Source organism: Vulpes lagopus, chromosome 24, assembly GCF_018345385.1.
Source record: "Vulpes lagopus strain Blue_001 chromosome 24, ASM1834538v1, whole genome shotgun sequence".
Lineage (NCBI taxonomy): Eukaryota > Metazoa > Chordata > Mammalia > Carnivora > Canidae > Vulpes > Vulpes lagopus.
In genome coordinates, this window is record NC_054847.1 from 15,218,295 (window position 1) to 15,239,931 (window position 21,637).

Here is a 21,637-nt window from a genome sequence, read left to right on the forward strand (position 1 = left end):
AACTCCTTCTCTCTAAGAAAGGAGGGGGAGAGAGAAATGGCAAGTTGGAGGTGCAGCACGCAGCCTCTTAATGCACATATACTTTGCTTTACGCTGGCATTGGAGACAGCCAGGAGATGGAAAAGGAAAGAAGGGCAGTTTTCAGGCCAAATCCTGCTTCTCCTCAGAAATCTCTAATCATAAGCTCTGGATTTAGACTAAGGGGATTTATGCAATATTTATCGTATATTTAATGGACTTCTGTTATATTCTGGGCAGTATTCTAGACAGTGGGGGGTGGGAATCATAGTGAAAAAATAGACAAAAATCCTGACCTCCTAGAGCTGATAGCCTAGTGGGGGAGCCAGAGCACAAGCCAGTAGCTGCTGGTGGCTGGTAAAAGCTGTGGAGAGGAGTAAAGCAGGGAAGAGAGAGGAGGGTCTGGGGAATGAAGCTGGCTCTTTTCAGGATGTTCAGGGAAGGCCCAGAGGCAAGGTGCTGGGAGCAGAGCCATGCAAGAGGGAGTGCTGGTCCCAAGGTGGTGGGCAGGCTTGCCTCGCACTGGACGGAAGCCCACACAGCCTGTCCTCAGTATAGAGACTGCCCTGACCATGGGCCCCCAGCTCCAGGCAGGTGCTCCTGAGCTGGGGAGCTCCCAAACATCACCCCAGGGTGCAGGGAGTGGAGATGCGCTTGTGAAGGCAGACTGGCTGGGAAGGCTGGGGTGGGGTTAGGCCAACAACCAAGAAAACCAGGCCCTGGAGCTGAATCTGTAACTGGGTGCCAGCTCAAGTGTGAACCATGGCAAAAGGAGCTGCTATAATTTGCGAACCTTGAACCAAGCTGAGCCCCAAATTAATCTTTTTTTTTTCCCACTGAGCTGAGCATTCAACCAAGGATTTTTCAAAACAGCAACACCTAGTAAGCCAGTCTGAACCAGAACCAAGCCTATTCATTTTCTAAAAGTATTGAACTGGAACAATATAGGAATATTAAAGTATCTTTCAAACTAACCCAGAATTGAACGGATCATTCACAAGTGCCTGGCCTGAGATGGAAAAAATCTCTTTTTAGAGAGACCATTCTGCGTGTATTAAATGTCTGGCTGAAGAGTCTGTCCTCTTCAGCACTGCCTTGTGACCTCTTTTAAATTGTAATCTTCAGCTTAATTCTTACATTTAACTTTTCATTTGCACAATTTATTTGCCTGGTTTTTCAACATGGTCTTGACAATAGGAGCCCCATCTTGTATTGCCCAGAGATCTTAGCACAATTCTGGCTAGGTGCAGGATAGGTGTATGAGTGTGTGTGGGGGTGGGTGGTGGGGAGGAGGGGCGGGCTAGCGGCATGAAGCCACTAAGAGTTTGAAATTTGTTTTGCAAGCCAGAGGAAGCCAGTGGAAAGGTTTTAAGCAGGGGGTGGTGTACTCAGATTTGAGTTTCAGAAATCACACTGTGGGGCAGAAATGTTGAGAAGGGGCAGGAATGGAGGCAGGGAGTCTGGTTAGGAAGTGATTGCAGTAATCTGAGTGAGGAGTGATAAAAATGCAGTGTGTGGTGCCCTGAAATCAGAAACTGGATTGGAATCCTGGCTTCTTTTATTTATTTTTTAAGATCTTATTTATTTATTAGAGAGAGAGAGAGAGCACAATTGGAGTGAGGGGCAGAGGGAGACTTCATATTTCCTTGCCTTGTGATCTGGGGCAAATCATAGCACTTTTGCGTGCATTAGTCCTCTCTCCTGTGAAGTTGGAGGCTAAACATGCTTCCTGCATCATGTGCATGTGATTTATATGACACAGTATGTGCAAGTATGGAGAGCTTCAAAATAGTGCCTGACAACAGTGGGCACTTGGGTCATTTTCATTAGTGGCATAGAGAGAAAGTAATAAGTAGGAGACATAGGTAGGTAGTAGAATCAATAAGATCGAATATGGGTAAGAGTGAGAAGGAGTTAAGGATGCATCAGGTTTCTGATTTAGACAGTTAAGTAGATGGTGGCCACATGAGTGTAGGGGGATTTGGGAAAGGAACCAGATTGGAAAGGCAACAGTTGAACGTGTTGAGTGGGAGGTGACTTAACCTGGTAGGTTTGAGTTTTTGCAGAGCAGTAGAGGCTATAACTGGATACAGACATGGGCTTTATTTGCAGAGCCCCTGGATATGTTGAATTCACCAGAAAGAAGATGCAGAGTGGGAAGACAACATTTGGGGCAGGTTGATATTTCAGAAGCAAATTTAAAAAGACAAGGCTATAAAATAGAGGTTAAGAAAGCAGCTGAAGAGGTAGGAGGAAAACCAAGAACAAATAGGAATCGCAGAAGCTGGGGGAAGGAATTCCAAGTAGGATGTGATCATTCAGAAATGAACACGTTACCAGGGGTGATACGGCTTCACTGGCTTCCATAGTCTGGCTTTTCTGGGAGGGAGTAGATAGAGTTCAAGAGGCTGAGGAGCAGCTGGGAGGGAGGAGTGGAGAGAGCATGAGTAGGCAACTCAAGACTCTTGGTCATAAGAGGTGGGGCAAGATATAGGCCCTCACAGAGCTGCTTTCCCTGAATCAGGGTTTGGATTTCCTTGCCAAACCAGGTGACGTTACAGAAGTGGTCCGAATCTTCACCTGGCTGAGGCCTCTGCAACCCTCTGAGGGACACCTACCCCTTTCCCAGTCTCTGTTGAACCAATACCGCAGGAACATGTTTATTGTCTCTTTTTTCGAGAAAAATCCAAGGTCCTCAAAGGCAGATATCTTTCCTGTCAGTTCTCTTCTGTTTCTCCCTCACTAATTAATGCCTAGCATTATGTTGGCATTAATTCCCGTTGTTCACCCTATCACACAGGGCTCCCATTGTGGGATCCAGGACAGAAATTTCCCTCCGGCTTTTATTCCAGGCATGATTTTCCCTGAGCAGTGGGATTGTTTCCATCACATGAACACTGCCTCGTTTCATGTTTCCCTCTGATTATGCTCCTCTCTTTGAGGAACTGAGTCAAATTGTATCCCATTTTAGCAGATGATAGAACATTCAAGCACATGTTGTAGTATGAATCATTCAACACATCCCTAGCTTCAGCTTTATTTTTCCTCACTTTATTTTTCATCTCCCTGGTTTCCTCATTTCCTAATATTTAGTTTCTTACCCTGAATGCGTTTTTCCAGGTTCTTCAAATACCTTCCAAAACAAAGTGAGTTTATACATCAATAATAGGAATGATAGGGCGGTAACCAGAAGAAGCTGTGAGGAATTCTTTTTGAGACTTAGGAGAAGTGAAGTAGGTAAGAGGCTGAGATCACAGGTAGTGAGAGGGGATGTGATCCACAGCTCTGTTGGGCTTCCAAGGGATTTCAGCCTTGTTGGAGACAAATCAGAGATAGTAGGAAGAGAATAATAATATAACAAGGCCATACAAGAAGAGTATGTCTCCATAAATGGTTCAGGTGAGGAGACATAGGGGTATCAGAAAGGAGAGGCCATCTTATGTGATTGGCATGTTCCAGAAGGCTTCATGGAAGACTTGGGATAAGTTTTCAGCCTTGAAGAAGAAATGAGATCTAAAGAGTGCACATAAACCTTATGTTCATTGAGAAAGAGTTGAGAATGGGAGTAGCCACCATGCCAGATGGCTGGATATCTAGATCAACTCATGGCGGGAAGGAGGCACCAGCTGGCATTAGGACTGTGACCTGTAGGGATCAATTTGTGGACCTCGATTTGGAAGCCTTGGGTGGTGGTCTCTGCCAAGGTCAGAATAGGACAGGATCTGCTCTCTCTTTCCTGGTTGCTTGACCTGCGTCTTCTGGCCAAGGTTTGTGGATAAGCGTGCCCATTCCTGCCCATTCCAATCTGCCTTCCTCGCTGACCACGATGTCCATAGGGAGGGCAGGCTGGACTGCAGTTCTACCGAAGGCTCCGAGAGCACACCTTCCTTGCCAACTCATCCATCAGCAATAAACGGAACTTCTTGACAGTTTTAAATTTCCTGCCAGGAGCAGCTGGTGAGTATTCCTCCAGAGAAGCAGTCTTGGAGAAGTTTTAGCAGCATCTAGCTAGAGAAGGTATTTTCTCTCTCCTCTTCCTTCCATCTCTCCCCCCACCCCCCTCCCCACTGGTCTCCTTCCCTTCCCCTTCCCTCCCCTGGTCTGATTTACCTTTAAAGACCCTGCTCTTCTTGGGTCCCTAGTCCCTGGGAATTAATTTAGGGACAAGGGAAGGCTTTCTCTGCACAGCCAGCTGAGTTACTACTCATTACCATCTTTAAGATTCAAAAAGCAGCCCTCTTTTTAAAGGTTCTTTTAATGAGCCAGTCCAGCATCGGACTTCTAATTTTCACCCCTGCCAGACAACAGCCGCCTGGGAGGGCCTGGGAAACCTGTCTTGCTTCCAGACACTTGCAGCTTTTGGGGCCACAGGAGCAATATAATTATTCCCCATTAGTGCTCTATGAAAGTGCAGATGGTGTGCAGAGGCCGGATGCTGTTTGGCTTGCCTTTTTCCCTCACTGAAACATTTTGGTTTATGCCCCTTCATTTCAGAAAATAAGGGCAAGGCCCGGCTCAGCGTGTTTACCGGTCTCTCCTGCTGGCCAGGTTAACAGCAGAGTGCAGGGCTGTGAATGTCCTATATGGAACCTCTGATTACTTATTTACCCAGGCACATGAAGACACGTGTTCTCCTCCAGCAGGAAAATGTGTGAATCGGAACTCCCTCTGCTGCTGCAGGAAGCACAGTCCAAAAACCTCCGTCACCTGAAACCAAAGGCAGGCGCCCGAAAAATAACCCGGTGATGATTTTATCAGCGATCGGCAACAAGACCGTTAAAACAGGAATGTGGATGTCCTGCAGGGTGGAGGTTTCAGGGCTCCTCCACCAAGCTCAGCCGGCCCCGCTCCCCCTAACTGAACCGTTTTTTTGCTTTCTCTCCACTTGTCCCTGGCTCCGCGTCTGTTTGAGATTAGAAGTATTTCTGACATGCTGTGCAAATGTATGCAAATTCGACGTGAGCTCTTGTCAACTCCACTTTGCCCAGTGTGGCTGGGCTGCTTTTGCGGCGCTGGGCGGCTGGCCTCCCGGAATCCCAGCAATATGGCCTGCCCGGCCCGTGCCAGGAGCTATTAGCAGCCTTGATGAATGGGATGAAGGAGCTCCGAGAGCCCCACCGTCCCTGTGAGTAATAAATACCGGGGCGCTTAGGGTGCAGAGTAGCACGAGGTACTGTCGGAGGCAGGAGGGAAAGAGCTGGCTTTCGCTGATTTTTTAAAATACCTGTTTGGTTTCTGAGTCTTACTCTCATTTTTATGCAGCCTTGGTGGAAATTTGCTATTCTGACAAGAACCATTATTTGATGACATCCTTATTCCTGGGTCTTTTTTCAGAGCTGCTCTTCCGAGGCTGCTGAGGTTGTCCAGAAGCAGGCATCCTGATGCACATGAGGCTGGATGCAGAGACCGTGTAGAGATACACACTCTAATGTCTATCCTCACAGGGCCTACCCCTCATTTGCATCTGAATTCCAAATAGCCAACATATGGCACTTAAAATGGACATCCTCAAGCAACTGGAAATCTCTCTCCATTTTCTTGGGATCGTCATGGATCATCCCCCTTTTCTATCTCTGGGGTCTCTCCCTCCTTTTTCAGTTACCTTAGTTGTCTGTTCTTTGTAGGCTGAATATGAGAGGAAGAGTGGGTTCTGGTTAGGTTGGGGAGGCCAGAGGAAAAGGGGCAGGTGGAGAAGTCTCTGTACTCAACGTGACTACCACTACCTTCAAACTTAGCTCTTCATAAACCAGCCCTGCTAGAGAGCCGAGGATCCTTTGTGCAATCTGTGATCTTACCGTTCTTGCCCATGCATCCCTGTGCAAACGGTAAAAAAAAAAAAAAAAAAAAAAAGTTGGACTCCTCTAGGACTTTTATGTAATTGTCATAACTAATTAAGAGTCATAATTATTTCCCACTTTGGAACAAAGCTCTTTCTCACACTCTACTTAGTATGCCAGGTCTGGAGTGTGTATGAATAAATTCCTGTTGCTCCTCCCCCTGAAGCTGTCCAAGGACGAAACAGCTCAAACACACCTTAACCCCCCGCATTTGGAGTGTGTGCCCTAATGACTTACTAATGGTTCTTGAGAAATGGATAATCTCTGCAAATGTCTGAAAAGAGAAGTGAGTGGTTTGAAGGGCTCAGCAGAATCCCAGGAATATGTTACGATAAAGGTTTCTTTCAACCATGTCCTAGAAATGCATAGCTGTTAGCTGTAAGAGGATCTGTATTCTGGGTCCCTGAAATAGGCTCCAGCCTGGCATTATCACTAAAGCAGCATCATGGGCAGCCCGGGTGGCCCAGTGGTTTAGCGCCTGCCTTCAGCCCAGGGTGTGATCCTGGAGACCCGGGGTCGAGTCCCATGTCGGGCTCCCTGCATGGAGCCTGCTTCTCCCTCTGCCTGTGTCTCTGCTTCTCTCTCTCTCTCTTTCTGTGTCTCTTACGAATAAATAAATGAATTTTTTTTTTAAAGCAGCAGCATTTAGGCTCACATGTCAATTACAAGTGACCATTGTGTCCAATTTTTTTTGTGTGTGTGTCCAATTTTTAACATTAAATTGGTGCATGAGTCTTTTTTTTTTAAGATTTTATTTATTTATTTATGAGAGACAGAGAGAGAGAGAGGGAGAGACACAGGCAGAGGAAGAAGCAGGCTCCATGCAGGGAACCTGATGTGGGACTCAATCCCAGGACTCCAGGATCACGCCCTGAGCTGAAAGCAGACACTTTCCACTGAGCCACCCAGGCATCCCTGGTGCATGAATCTTTAGGTATGAAGAGCCTAAAACCATCATTTGTGTTCTTTTGCACAACATCTAAATACTATTTTCATGTGTCTATTGATTGGCAACAAAACATCTCTCAATGGAACTTTGGTTTTCCATTAACTGAAAGAGCAAAAGCCACTTCTAACTGGTGTCAGTTGATTCTAGTTTGGGCCCTGGTTCCAGAAACCTTGAGTGGTGACTGCCTATTTTTTGGATACCCGAATACTCCTTGGACTTGAAGCCCTCAAGAGAGACCATTTATCTCTATCAGCTTCAAAATGGTCTTCTGGCAGGTGCCGCCTATTCACAATTAGGGCCTGCTTCTCCTAACAGGCCCTCACAGAGTTTCCTTTCCCCTCAGATGACAGTAGGACTCTCATCTTTTTCAGTTTCAGCTGTGAGGATGGCATTGTGTGTGGCATATTTTCCCTATGTTTCCACGTAAACAAGAATTAAAGCCATTGCTTAAAAGAACTAGTGAACATTGGGTGACTCCCTGTCACACCCATAAGATTCTAGCACAGTTTAAGAAATCCATAATCTAGCTGTTGAACTCATTTGTTGAACTGTTTAGAAGAGTGTTTTCTTGACATGAAAAACAATCGCAGTGCCTCAGATTCCCTAAAGTGAACTTTTTGTAAACTGCTTAGCCTGGGATTTGTCGTGACATCACCTCAGCGTAGCTCTCCAAGTGTGCTGAAATATTGTCCAGTTGTTTCTCTGTTACACGCTACTAAATAGGTATATAAAAAGGACATAATTTTATTTATATGTAGATATGAGATATAAATAGAATAACTGTATACAGTGCTTGGCAAAATGTGAAAAGGCGTGGGGCAGCCCAGAATATTCTATATTGAGTAGGACCTTAAAAGAGACTAGGAAGTCTTTAGCAACTGGGAGTCCGAAGATAAGGAAAGATCAGGGCAAAATTTCGTGTCATGCAGCTTGGCAGCCTGTAGGTCTCAGTAACAATAGGTAACATTTATGAGCGCTTACAGATACCAGGACTGCTCTGAGCATTTTACATGTGTTTTCTCCCTTAAGTGATTTAGATGTAGGCACTGAGAATTGAAAAGGATAAGAACTTGCCCCAGTGAATGGCACAGCTAGAAAGTCCCAGGGTCGAGGTTTGAACCCCAGGAGTCTGCAGTACAATTCTAACACTGTCTATCTGGAGTTAGGTCAGATTTCACAGGTTAAGGACATAGTCCCAACAAGCCTGCTCTCACGGCAGACACACCTTGGGGACTCCCGGGTCATTCACATCTCTGACTAATTAACTACAAATTCTGGTATCCTCTGACTCCCTCAGGTTGGATAATTCACTAGAATAACTCCTAGAACTCAGGAGAGCTCTATACTATGATGATGGTTTTATGATGAAGGGTACAAATCAGAAACAGACAAAATAAATGCCTGTCGGGTAAGGTCTGGGAGGGTAGGAAACACAAACCTTCCACTACTCAGAATGTGTCACCCTCTTGCAGAAGTCTCCACTGAGCCTAGAGTCCAGAGTTTTTATTGGGGTTTCCTTATGCAAGATAGTTGGTTGAACCATAGGAGACATGATTTAATTCAATCTCTGCCCCACGCTCCTACTTCTTCCCAGTACAGAGGTTAGGTCACATCACTTGGCTCTAAGTCCCAACCCTCTAATCACATGGTTGGTCGTTGGCACAACCAGCTCCCATCCTGAAGCTGTCGAGGGGCCCTCCCAAGAGCCACTTTATTATCATCAACTCAGATGTGGTCTGAGGGACCCACCTTGACTAACAAAGACACTCCTGTTACTTAGGGGAATTCCAAGGGATTAGAGGCTCTCTCCCTGGGGCCAGAGACAAAGGCCAGCCAAATTCTTTATTATACAACATAGTCTAACTGCAGAGGCACTCACTATAGGAGGTCTCAGCTCCTTTCGCTCCCTGGGTCCTGCATCAAGCCTCTGCAATGTGCCTCCCAGGTGAACATTGACTTTTCTGTTTCTGAGGTCTTGCCTGAGCCCTGGCCACTGGGTAAGTAGAGGGCTGCCTTCTGAGGATCAGAGGCTGAATGTTCAGGGCCCTGTCAAGTTTTCTTTTTCTTTTAAAGGTTTATTTATTTGAGAGAGAGAATGCGTGCAAGTGCGGGGAGAAGGGGCGGAGGGAGAGAATCTTAAGCAGACTGTGTGCTGACTCTGGGCTCGATCTCACCACCCTGAGGTTGCCACCTGAACCGAAACCAAGAATCCGACTCTTAACTGGCTACACCACCCAGGCGTCCCTGGGTCCTATCAAGTTTTCTAATGAGAAGGTGTAGATTTCCCCTGCAAAGACAGGAAACCACCCATTTGGATAACAAACATTGCCATACATTTAGATGCAACAAGCTGCAAAAGTTTTTCCCAGAGACCAAATGCACCACCTTGCTAGGTGCAAAAACACCCATATTTATGTGCCGCAGAGGGCAGTGCTGGCCTATTACCTGCTATCAGCAGCTGGGAGCCCAGAGACGCCCCTGGTCCATCCTTTTGCAGACAGAAGTGTTGGCGAAGGAAAATGGAATCACAGACCGCCCGAGGAGAGAAATGCCTTTTCACACTTTATGTTCCTCTGCCCACCAGTCCAAATGGCCTCAGACCATGGGACCCAGCTTCTCGGGTACAGGGCTCAGAGGGGTGCTTGGATCAGCTGTTAAGTCCCACAGGCCTCTCAACTTCCCAGGAGAGGGAAGGCAGATAGGGAGGGAGGGCTTCCTAGAAATCCAGAGGGACTGGGCAGTGCAGGGAAGAGACAGGAATCAGAAACTGCTGGGGAGTGTCAGAAGATGGGAAACCAGAATCTTCCCTGATGACTCTAGCTTCTCCCCAGTATGATTTATCCCCTCTCACCTCCAGGCTTCTCCCTGACAGCCCAGAGGCAGGACAACTCTTGCTGTACTGTGATGGGACTAGGGGATGAGCAGCTTAATATGTGGTGTTGTCTGGATATGCAGGGGGGGGGGGGGGGAAAGAAAAAAATAAGAAAAAGTCGGAAACCTTTCTGATTGTTAAAATAATATATGAACACTAGAGAGAAAGTGGAAAGATGTGCAGAACAGAAAAAAAAAAATCCCTAATTCCTGCCTATTCTCAAAGAGAGCCACTTGATAAATTTGGTGTTTTCCTATCTAAAACCAATACTGACCTAACCCCAAACACCACACACACACACACACACACACACACACACACGTACACAAGGCTCATATGTATCCACACACATGTGAACATGCACATACGTACATGCTCGCATACACCCACATATGTGCGCACACATGCATGTGCACATGCATTTATACCTGCACACACCCTGCCATATGCGTTCATTCTTGTGCGCACACACACACACACTCACACACACTTATCTCCTCCTATCTGATTACTTATTTTCTGAACTTGGGAACCAATTACATGTAGAAATGGATACATGCTTCTAATCGTATTTGAAAAATTTTCATTACATTATATTGCAACTATGTTTGCATTCTTCATAATTCTTTGAAAACAAAGTTTGCATAGCTGTGGCCTTGAGTGAATCTCTTCACTGCTCTGACTCCCTGGTTTTTCACCTGCAAATAGGCGCAGGGATTCCCACCTCACAGACCAAACGATAAGAGGTCTTAACGAGATGGAAGGTGAGGAGGTGCTGGCGCTGTGCAGGTTGTACCGCAGGTGACACCCCACCACTAGTTCTCTCTCTGATTCTGTCCGCATTGGCTTTGACATTTTATCTCAGCCTCAGTTTGGCTTAACTGTCTGAAGACACCTGGCCAGGTCCTGAAGCATCTGAATGGAAAATGTCACACACAGCTCAGAGGAGAGAGGCTCTCAGAAGGCTATTGGCCCTGGGTGCAAGAAGGGTCACCTAAGATGGGTAAGAGGGAAATATTTCCCAAACCAGTAACTAATTTTTAGAAATCTGTGCATCCCCCATGAGAGACTTCATAGCACCAATGATGTGGATCAAACGAATGGACTCAGTCAAATCAGTTGGTCATGACATTTGTACACACAGTCCTAGTACGTGTGATCAAGTAACCTTGACAGCTTACTTGAATTTTGACTCCTCAAAAATTAGCCACAATGGTGATTTAAATTGCTCTATAGAATTAAATTCTTTTTGTTCTTGGTTTTATTCTGTTTGCTACCACAAGAGATCTAGTAAGATAAGGCACACTGATGTTGAAATATGTGAAATGAATGACGAGCATAAACATGATGATAATTCTTCAAATGTGCCTCAAGATGGTCCTTATCTGACGGCACCTTGCATTCATCGGAACACCATGCAGACCCGATGCATAAGGTAGCTCTCCACCTCCAAATGCCATTGTTAAAAGGAGAGAGTAGAGTGATGATTATATCCAATTTGGCTTTTGATTTATCCAGAATAAAGAATACCTTTACCCCAAATATATTATTTGCAGGTACAGTTAAAAAGAAACCCTAAAAATGAGCATTCTTTATCTCATTATCTAAAAGGAAAACACAAGAATTATAAAAATTAATGAGTTTACTTATAAAGTGCACATTGCAAGAATTCCCTGCGTCACATCGTGAAGCAGGGTTTGGTTCAAATGTGGCGATGAATTTTAATATATATTCAGTCCCCAAATCAACCTTGATATATTATAACACTTTGGAATTTATTGTCAACAAATCACGTTTTTCTTACATAATTAATCCAGAGTAAATTAAACTTTGTGCATCACTTGGTAAGTGCAAATATGTACAAATTTGACTACATATTATGAATATGATTAAATGTGATTAAAAGTAAAATTTATATTTATTTATTTATTTATTTATTTTTAATTTTATTTATTTATGATAGGCACACAGTGAGAGAGAGAGAGGCAGAGATACAGGCAGAGGGAGAAGCAGGCTCCATGCACCGGGAGCCTGACGTGGGATTCGATCCCGGGTCTCCAGGATCGCGCCCTGGGCCAAAGGCAGGCGCCAAACCGCTGCGCCACCCAGGGATCCCAAAAGTAAAATTTATAATGCATTCTTTAATACTGTACTGATCTGAATGAGATATTTTATTTTATTTTTTTTTTAAATTTTTTTTTTTAATTTTTTATTTATTTATGATAGTCACAGAGAGAGAGAGAGAGAGGCAGAGACACAGGCGGAGGGAGAAGCAGGCTCCATGCACCGGGAGCCCGATGTGGGATTCGATCCCGGGTCTCCAGGATCGCGCCCTGGGCTAAAGGCAGGCGCCAAACCGCTGCGCCACCCAGGGATCCCCTGAATGAGATATTTTAAACTTAAAATCCGTTCATACATAGAACCACACTGCTACGTATTTGTCATAAAACACACAGACCCATGGTGTATGGTTTGCCATTTTTTTCTTCACCTTCAACTCCCAGCCCTCAGCCCCAAATCCAATTCCCTGTCCTTGCCAGGTATAAGAAGCTTGTCCTGCATTAGCCTGGGCTCTATCCTCTCCTGAAGGAATTAAGCTGTACTTTGGCTCTTTGTCAGTCTAGGGCTAAGTGTGTAAGTCAGGAGTAATTATTGTTCCTCATTCTTGCCTCTACAATTCTGCACGTATCAATTTTGCAGGAGCTGCTGAGTTGTAAGTCAATCCAAAGCATATAGATCCTAGAATACGTGCTCTACACTATTTACTGGGAGAATAGGCCTGGCTAACTGGGACTAGCATAGCACACTACCCCAGCCTAGCAGTGGGGAAGATGGAGGGTTCTGGAAGAGTTACTCATGCAGTGAGTGACAAGGACACCCAAAGGATGGCCCCCTTCCGTCTTGGCATTCTCTCATGACTTCTTAATAGCTCTGGTACTCTCCATATGGATATATTCCTGTCGTCCTTGGTGGTTTTGATTTGTCTTTGTGAAACTGAGGTAGTTTCACAGAGGTTGGGGACTCCAGCTTAGACTTCAGGTTGGAATTTCTGTTCTGTCAACTGTGTGACCTTAGGCAAGTAGCCTACCTCTCTGAGCCTTTGTGATCTCATCTGCATTCTAGGGTTAATGATAGCTTTTACCTAATAGGGTTATTATGAAGATAATGAGTACCACTCAGAGTAATTATAAGGAGCACCATTGTATACTTGTCTACCCTGCATTTAATTGTTTGCTTTCTCTAATATCTACATATAACACATCTGTACGCTGTAACACATCCACATCTGTATGTATGATGCATGCATGTGTTTCTTCTTTTCTATCCTTCTGTGTGCCTAGGATACTTAGACTTACCAATTAATATCTTCTTACGAAAACTTGACTACTTATAGCCTAGTGCTGACCAGAAGTGTTACTGATGACATAAACAGTCGATTGACACGTTTTTTTTGTATTGTTTATGTATTGTGTCCTGTATTCTTACAATAAAGTAAACTAGAGAAAAGACAATGTTAATAAAATGATAAAGAAGAAAAAATACATTTACAAGACTGTGCTATATTTATTGGAAAACATCTGCATATTAAGTGGTCCCGTCCAGTTCAAACCTGTTTTGTTCAAGGTCAACTGTAATAGCTGCAATTGTGGTGGTAATTATCTCTCTTCAAGATCATTCGCTCACTTCTTGGTGGCAGGTACCAGCTCTGGTTACTCTGATAATGACCTGCTGTGTGACTTCCACAAGCCACCAGTAGAAGGTGAGATTCTGCAGATGTCTCTACCTCGCCCCCAGGCCCCTTCCAGCTTGCTGTCCCTCATTCTCTGTCGGCTGGCCACAGAGACTGCCACTGCCAGGGGGCAGTGTGTAAGCAGATGGGAACTGCTGACCAGCTGACACTTAGCAAAACTCTTATTTATTTATTGATGAGCCATCTCTCCAACTAGAATGTAGCCTCCCAAGGGCTAGCACTGTCACTGCTGAATCCTCAGCAGCTAAAACAGGGCCTGGCACATAGTGTACACTCAGGAAAAGTTTGTCGAATATTGAGCGAGTGTTGACTCCCTCCCGCTGGTCCTCCCTGGGCAAGTGTCTCATGTGTACCTTTGTTTATACTTTCTGGGGCCAGGCCAGCCCACAGAGGCTCACTCCCGTGCCCTTTCTTCCTTGCCAGGCTTTCGAGGGGAGTGAAGTTCTCAGTGTTGTTGCCACTAGCCATCCTTTGTAGGCCTCCTTAGAGAGATGTGAGTTGAGGTGATGCCTCCAAGGAGGGTGGCACATTTTCTGGCTAACTCAGCTTCTCAGCAGATGGCTCATTTCTGGGGACTGAGTAATGGGCTCTGCTTAGACTTTGGTAGCAGGAGGATACCTGGAATGGCCCAGAGTTTAAGGTAGTACCTCAGGCTGCTGGTCAGCCTCAGGAGGAGGACTTGGCTATCTAATACGGGGCAGGAAACTACCTAAGAATGATAGAGTCTTTTGGGGGAATAGGAGGCACAGATGACCGATATTTCCTATCCAAATATTCTTCGACCGCAAGCACAGGACATAGAAGGTCAATGCTGGGGGCTTGTCCACAGACCAGTAGGTCAGAAGTTTTCCAATTTGTTTAGCTGACCACCACTCTGATAACCTTCAAGCAGAGTATTCTCCTATCAGTATCTACAAGGACCTCCTAGAAAAAATCTAGTGTGGGTTGTGGGTGATTTGCCCTCTGTCTCCACATATAACTCTACCCTCCTTTCTTCACTGCGTGGTAATGGGCCAATGTGACATAACCTTCACCGTCTACTGGGGCGTCTTAGTGCAGCACCTGGCACAGGTGAACACACAGTGGATGTTTATGAGCGAATGAGTGAGTGACAAAAACTGAAGGGAGAGAGGGAAGAAAGGAAAATTATTTCATATGGATGGTGTCAGTGCTAGTTTAGAAGGCCTTACATTTTTATGATAGCAAAAAACTAAAAGGAACCCGAGTGCCCATCACGGGGGCCTGGTTAATTGCATAATGCCACATGATGCAGCACTTTAAAAAAATGCAGTTTCTCTGATACTGAGAAATTTGCAGATACTAAAGGTAAAAAAGCAAATCACTTGTGTGTGTGTGTGTGTGTGTGTGTGCACCCGTGTGTACTAAACTACTTTTATGAAAAAAAGAAATGGTAGGTGGGACAGAAAAATAAGACCTATGTATTTACATGCCTCATAAGCAAAAGAGACTCCGAAGGACTACAGAAGGCCCAATAAAAATAGTTCCTCCTTTTTAGGATGTGGGGAGCCTAGTTGGGGGAGAATAGGAGATAGGAAAGGAAACTTTTCATCATATATGTGTTTTGTGCCTTTTATAATGTTTGCACTTGGAAAATGTATTACTTCTTCAAAAAGTACCTTTAAGTTCCTCAAGTCAGGAGCCCATTCTAGCTGAATTTTCTTTATCTGGTGCCCAGCATAGCAGGTGACTGGAGCTCTCCCTTGATCATGACAAAATTGATTTCCTTCTCATTCTAGCCAAGTCTACCTCATCTGAATTGTTTCCCTTCACTTAGAAGAGAAGAAAGAACAAATGGCCTGGCTTGAAGGAATTGCTTAGTTTCCGATACATCTTTTCACTTCTCAGTGGGGGTGAACTATGTTGCTGATCGTCAAACTCGTGGGAGGTTTTTAGCCTCCAGAAACACTCAGTTTTACAAGTAAATGTCTTTAACTATTGGGGAAAAAAATGGTAAAATTCGGACGTGGATACGACTTGCCACACTTTCTGCAAAGATGCCAAATCAGAAACCAGCCTCCGTTTCAATACGTTCTCTGTCTCTCTTTCCTTCACCTTTCAATCTTTCTTTGGACAGCTAAGTGTTCAACATCTTTTACGGGAGCGACTTTAGAGAAACAAAGTCAGATCCGTGTGTGGGTGTGTGGAAACCATTGATATGTCCATAGGAGCTTTCTCTTTTTGCTATGTTTTTGGGAGGAGGGTTTTAAATTATTGCGCTATACACGTATTGGCATAATAAGTGGCTTATACTCTTTAGTGACAATTGGTAATTTCCTGAGTCATTATAATCAGGCTTTAACATATTAACTCAGAGAACACTTGATCAATGTCCTTATTGAAAAAATATGTTACGACCTAGCACATTTCCATCTATTACAGTGTTCTTGGTCAATAATCATAATTTTTATTGTAATTATTGAAAGCTAGTTTCCCCTCTTGTGCAGAAGATTGTGAGTGCAGAAGCACACAATTGTGCGGGATCAAGGTGTCATCCATAATAGCACATTCAGCTGAATTTATGTCCCTCTCCAATTAGGGGACAATCAAGCTCAAATTAATTTAGCTCTCAGCTACTAAAGAGCAACAGCAAAATCAGCTCACTATAAAAATTGTTATTGAATTTTATTTCCTTCAACTTGACGCACCTCAGTGCATGGGGAGATAATACTGGCTTGAGGTCTGGGGGTGAGGGACCTTGGGATTGCATTACCTGCTCTGTCTGTGGGCTTCATGACAGCTCTGTCCCCTGGTGGACCAACATCTAATGAATTGTTAGAGGTCCACAGAGATGGGCTGCTTTTGTCAACTCCTCCTTCACGGCCGCTTTTGGAGTGAATTCTGTCTAGACTGTTGTCCGGCGTCACTTGAATTCAGGCCACATCTGTAACTTAAAACTTAAATGGTAGCCTATTTAAAAGAGTTTAGAAAAACAGGTGAAATTAGTGTTGGTGTGCTTATTTAATTCAGTGAATCCAAAATATTATTTTAACGTTTAAAAAACTATAAAAATATTCATTTGTACCAGGTCTTCAATGTTTGATGTGTTCTTCACCTTCGCAGTATTTCTCAGTAGCCTGGCCTGAGTCAAGTCCTGTGTGGCTGGTGGCTGCCTCGCTGGATGGGGCAAGTGTGACTGAATTTCTTCAGTTGTAACAAGGTCATTAGGGTTTGCTGGGTGGGGGTAGACGGGCATGCTTTGGGTGCTCAATGGCAATAAAACACACACAAAACATACAAGCAGGAGAAGATACCACATTTTCATTTTTACTGTTAGTCTCAGAAGTCGTTGGCAGATTTACGATCTCTATGAATTGGCTTACAGCTCCTGTCACCATCTACCTTCTACACTAATAAAGGCAGAATGGATCCTCATAAACGTCCTGTTTCCTCATTATCAGAGCTTGGCTTCACCAATTGTTGTCTCATAAAAAAGAAGGTCTAAAAAATATTATTATTATTTGTTGCCCTGAAAAATGCACCTTTTATTTTTGAAGCCTGACTCTAGTGCTTCTGCTTTGATATCAAACAGAGCATGAAGCATATTGGCAGATATATGTTTGGGGAATAAGGAGCTGCGGAGTATTTTATCTCTCTGGCCGTGTTCCTGAAGAAACCACGGACTTAAATCTAGGAGAGTATTTTAATTGTTTAATATTATAAAACTTTAATAGGCATTCTGAGGCGTAATGCATGGACATCGTTTGTCACTGAACTTGATTCCTGCAAACCCGGAGATGTGAGATGTGAGCCTGGAGCTCTGGCATTTTTGGCACAGGGAGAGCCTCACGCTCTGATGAAATGGCCCAGGTGGGAGAGAAGCCACTTGGACGGCTGACCCAGTGGACGTTTATAACCTCCAATGAGGCTGCTGCTTGCCAGCGCAGGAGGCCCTCTCATGCCTCCCTGACAGGCTTCCACCCGGCACAGTCTCGCCGCTGCTGTTCCTACCCTCTTTCCTCTCAAGTGAGTAGGTGTGCCAGATTCCTGACTGCTCTCCCTGTTTCCAGCCATGTCCTCCTCAAATTCATCCTCCAGAGAGATCTGTTTAAAGTGCAAATGTGGTGGTGGGGCTCTTGGTTTTGGCTCAGGCATGATCTCAGCGTTGTGAGATCGAGCCCCACGTTGGGCTCTGTGCTTTGTGCAGAGTCTGCTTGAGTTTCTCTCTCCCTCTCCCTCTGCTCCTCGCCCCCCATGCTTGCTCGCTTGCTCTCAAGTAAGTAAGTAAATAAATAAATAAATATTTAAAGTGCAATGGGGAGCCCATCCCCCACTGCAAAGCATACTTTAATGGCTCCCCATTGCCCTTGGGTCAAGACTATGGTTTCTTGACAGTGGCGCATAGGCTGCCCTATGATCTGGTGCCTGCTAACCTCTCTGTCTCTCCCTCCCTGCTGCCTCCCTCTAACATTAAGTTATGGCCTCAATTCTACAGCTCCATGTCGCTATAACTGGATGCTTCTCCCTTTGCCCCCCTCAGGCTTCTTCCTCGCTGGAACTTTAGTCCACCTCCTTCATGAGACTCTAGGCTCTACCTCCTTCAGGAAGCCATGTCTAGGGCTTCCCCACTCCACTCCAGGGAGGTTACATGTCTGTGCTATATTCAAGGCTGTAATACTCTTAGCAGATTATACGTGCGTATATCATAATGCCTGTTTGTGCATTGTCTGTCATCTGAATACGACCTCACCTTGCTAGTTTTTGGAGTCCCTTGTGCCAGGTTCAGTGCCTGATACAGGTGCTCTGTGGGGGTCTGCTGGTGGGTTGGGCCAGTTCTGCGAGGCACAGGTTTCTGGGCCTTTCCTCTCTATTGGCAGTTGAGGCACAACATCTCAGTCAGTTCCTGGGGAGGGCCAGCCGTTCCCCTTCAAGGCCGAGCCATCCGAAGCCTGCTTTACCTGGAGGCCTGGCCACATACAATGCATGGCGGTGAAAATGGATTGCTTTGGCTCAGTTTGATGAGGTCTCAGAACTTCACCAAGAAGGTAGTGTTTAGGCATGGACAGGAAGGGGGTGCGTGATATAAAGAGGTGATCCTTGATAAGTTGGGAGTATCATCTCCATCTTAATGGCAATGGGAACATTTTTAGCAAGTAGGGGAGGGTCAGGCTTGCTGTAAGGAGCAAGGGGGAGGGTCAGCTTCTTAGAGCCCACTTTCCACTGCACATGTGTGTTTCTGTCAGTCTCTAAGGGGGGGGATGAGGGGGACGAGGCCAGAGGTAGGGACTTATGTCAGTTAACAACTGCATTATGTTATGAGTATAAGAAAACCAAAAGACCGGTGCCTTAAATAAGATTGGGGGTTACATTTCTCTCATGTGACATGAAGCCTGGCCATTCAGGGCTGGTACAGGGACCATAGTGTTATCAGTGTCTGTTGTCCTCTGCTGTTCTGAGCACAAGGGGCTTTGTTCTCAAGGTCACAGGATGCCTTCCCCTTTCAAGCTGGAACAAAGCGAGAAGTGGGTGGGAGGGATTAAATTCAAAGGTCAAAGAGAAAAGCTGCCAAGTCTCTTTTCTGGATGGCCATCCAGTGACATCGGGTGGCACCTCATTATCTGGCTTATGTCACATGGACACTATTCCATGGACACTGGTAGCTGTAAAGGAACCTAGGACGTGTTGCCCCCCACCCCAAAACTGGGGTTCTATTAATCAAGAAGGAATGAATTAATATTGGGTGGGCAATCTGCCTTAACCCTAATTTTCTAACATCTTCCCATGAGGTCATTTTATCTTCCCTATAACATTTTTTTTTTTTAAAGTCTTTTTTTTTTTTTCTTTATTTATGATAGTCACAGAGAGAGAGAGAGGCAGAGACACAGGCAGAGGGAGAAGCAGGCTCCATGCACCGGGAGCCTGACGTGGGATTCGATCCCGGGTCTCCAGGATCGCGCCCTGGGCCAAAGGCAGGCGCCAAACCGCTGCGCCACCCAGGGATCCCTTCCCTATAACATTTAGAATTATCTTGCTTATCTATTTGCCTGTCTGTTGGCTGTGCCCACCCACTAGAACATATGCTCCGTGAGGAAAAAGGCCTTGTCATGCTTGTTGAGTCCTGCCCATTTTGCCTCTCATACCATGGAGGGGGCCTCCTGTATTTCCGTGCCTCCAGATCCAGAATAAAAATCCCTAACTGGATTCTCCAGTGGGTTATTTGGAAGAAGACCCCATCTCCCGAAGGGTCAGGGTCTTTCTGACATTTTTCACATGATTGATTTTACCAGGCTAGTTCCCTCATCTCCATCTCTGGGACCTCTCGCTCTCACTCGCTCTCTCTGTTGTTACTGAACGAATTAGCCAGAGTGACATACTGGATACTGATTAGCAATGTGTATAGCAGTTTGTTTTTTTTTTTTTTTAAACTGTCCGAATTCCACTGTTTTGCTCTTTAATTCTTAATTTACATTTTAAACGCACTATGTCTTCATTCATGTGAGAGTCTCCTCTTCTGAGTATGTCCTTAGTGGGACAAAGCATCCTTCCCCCTCAAGTAGTTATGAACATTGATGAGTTACTCAAATTATTCAGTCATTTTATGACTTGAGCTGAGAATATTTATGGCCACTTCTCCCCTGTGAGGTAACAGTCACTTATGTAAGTGGGGCTTAAAATGTAGAGTGGCATTTTGATACTTCTAGAACCTTTCTTGGGGCCCTGCATGCTGGAGGTTTTAGAGCCCTTGTTCTATTGGAGATCATCTTTAGGCTTTTGGTTGGCTGTGCCCCGGGATGGTCAACACATATGTCCTACCTCAGAAGTCCTCACTGTGCCCATGTCCTCCTCCTGGCTCCCATGTTTTCTTGTGCTTCTACAAACATAGTTCTTATTTTATTTATTTTTTTAAGATTTTATTTATTTATTCATGAGAGAGAGAGAGAGAGGAGATAGAGAGAGAGAGAGACAGGCAGAGGGAGAAGCAGGCTCCATGCAGGGAGCCCGACATGGGACTCGATCCCGGGTCTTCAGGATCAGGCCCTGGACTGAAGGCTGCACCAAACCACTGAGCCACCTGGGCTGCCCTAGTTTTTCCTTTATAATGAGATCACTCATTTATTTGTCCAGTGGAGGTTTTAGGCAGGGAGGGTCTATATCCTATCCATCTCTGTCTCCCTGAAGCCCTCCTAAGGGTTGGTAGGAATCAATAAATGAGCATGAAGAACTGAATGATAATAAAAGCCTACATCCAAATGCATTCTGTATGACAAGTACTGTTCTTAGTTGCTTTAAATATATTAATACATTTTTTCTTTATAATCACTCTATCAAGCAGTTACTGTTGCCTTGATTTAATGGATGAGGGAGCTAAATCAGAGGGAGCCACTGAGTAGCCTTCCAAAGATTACATGACTGATAAAGAGAGGGGCAGGATTGAGCCCCAGCCATGTGACACTAGAGCCCACCTGCTTCCACCCTGCACCACAACTGACTTCTGGTGTTAGTGGAAGCCACCACTCACGTACATGGCATTAGGGCTGGGAAGCAGTGCTTTCCTCTGATTCGGGGACCTCTAAGTGGGGATACTGATACCCAAGGGGATAACTTGACTCCAACAGCTATCTGAAAATAGAAATTAGTAAAGATCCAGGAAGTTGAATTGATATGGACCTTCCCTAATGCCTGAAGGACTGCCTATTAGATGAGACTCCTCATACTCCCCCTAGGCCTATGCCTGTGGCTACCAGCAGTCCTGGTAAAAGGAGGATCACCTCCATATGGGACAGGGCACTCTGAAGAACCTGTAATAGGACTAATGGGTAGAGGACTGGCCTAGGGTGTATGTGGCTCTGCTGCCACCTACACATGTGACAAGTCACTCTGAGTCACTCCATAAAACACAGGTGCTCATTAGCTGCTGGGAGGCAGCATGACAGAGGGCTGCTGCTAGGAATTTCACAGACCAAAAATTTTTTTTAAAAAGAGAAGGGCCTAAAAAGTTAAAGAAATAAAGAAAGAAAGAAAGAAAGAAAGAAAGAAAGAAAGAAAGAAAGAAAGAAAGAAGAGCCTGAAATTAGGTCTTTACATATTTATTTTGCCAAGTAGCTTTTAGAAAGGGAAAAAGACAAAGATCTCTTACCATCATCATTTGATTAAAGCATTTTAACTCCCCAAAATATGAGTGGGATTATCTTAGAGAAAAAGGCACAATTCATTAAACTGAGTTCAGGTGGTTAATGTAATGAAAAACTCAC

The 21,637-nt window shown here is 44.9% G+C and overlaps 1 protein-coding gene across 2 annotated transcripts in view; it reads left to right on the forward strand.

Moving 5' to 3' along the window:
* The window catches only part of GPR39 (G protein-coupled receptor 39), a 197,560-nt gene that overhangs the window by 71,450 nt on the left and 104,473 nt on the right, over positions 1-21,637 (forward strand). The gene's annotated exons all lie outside the window — the stretch shown is intronic.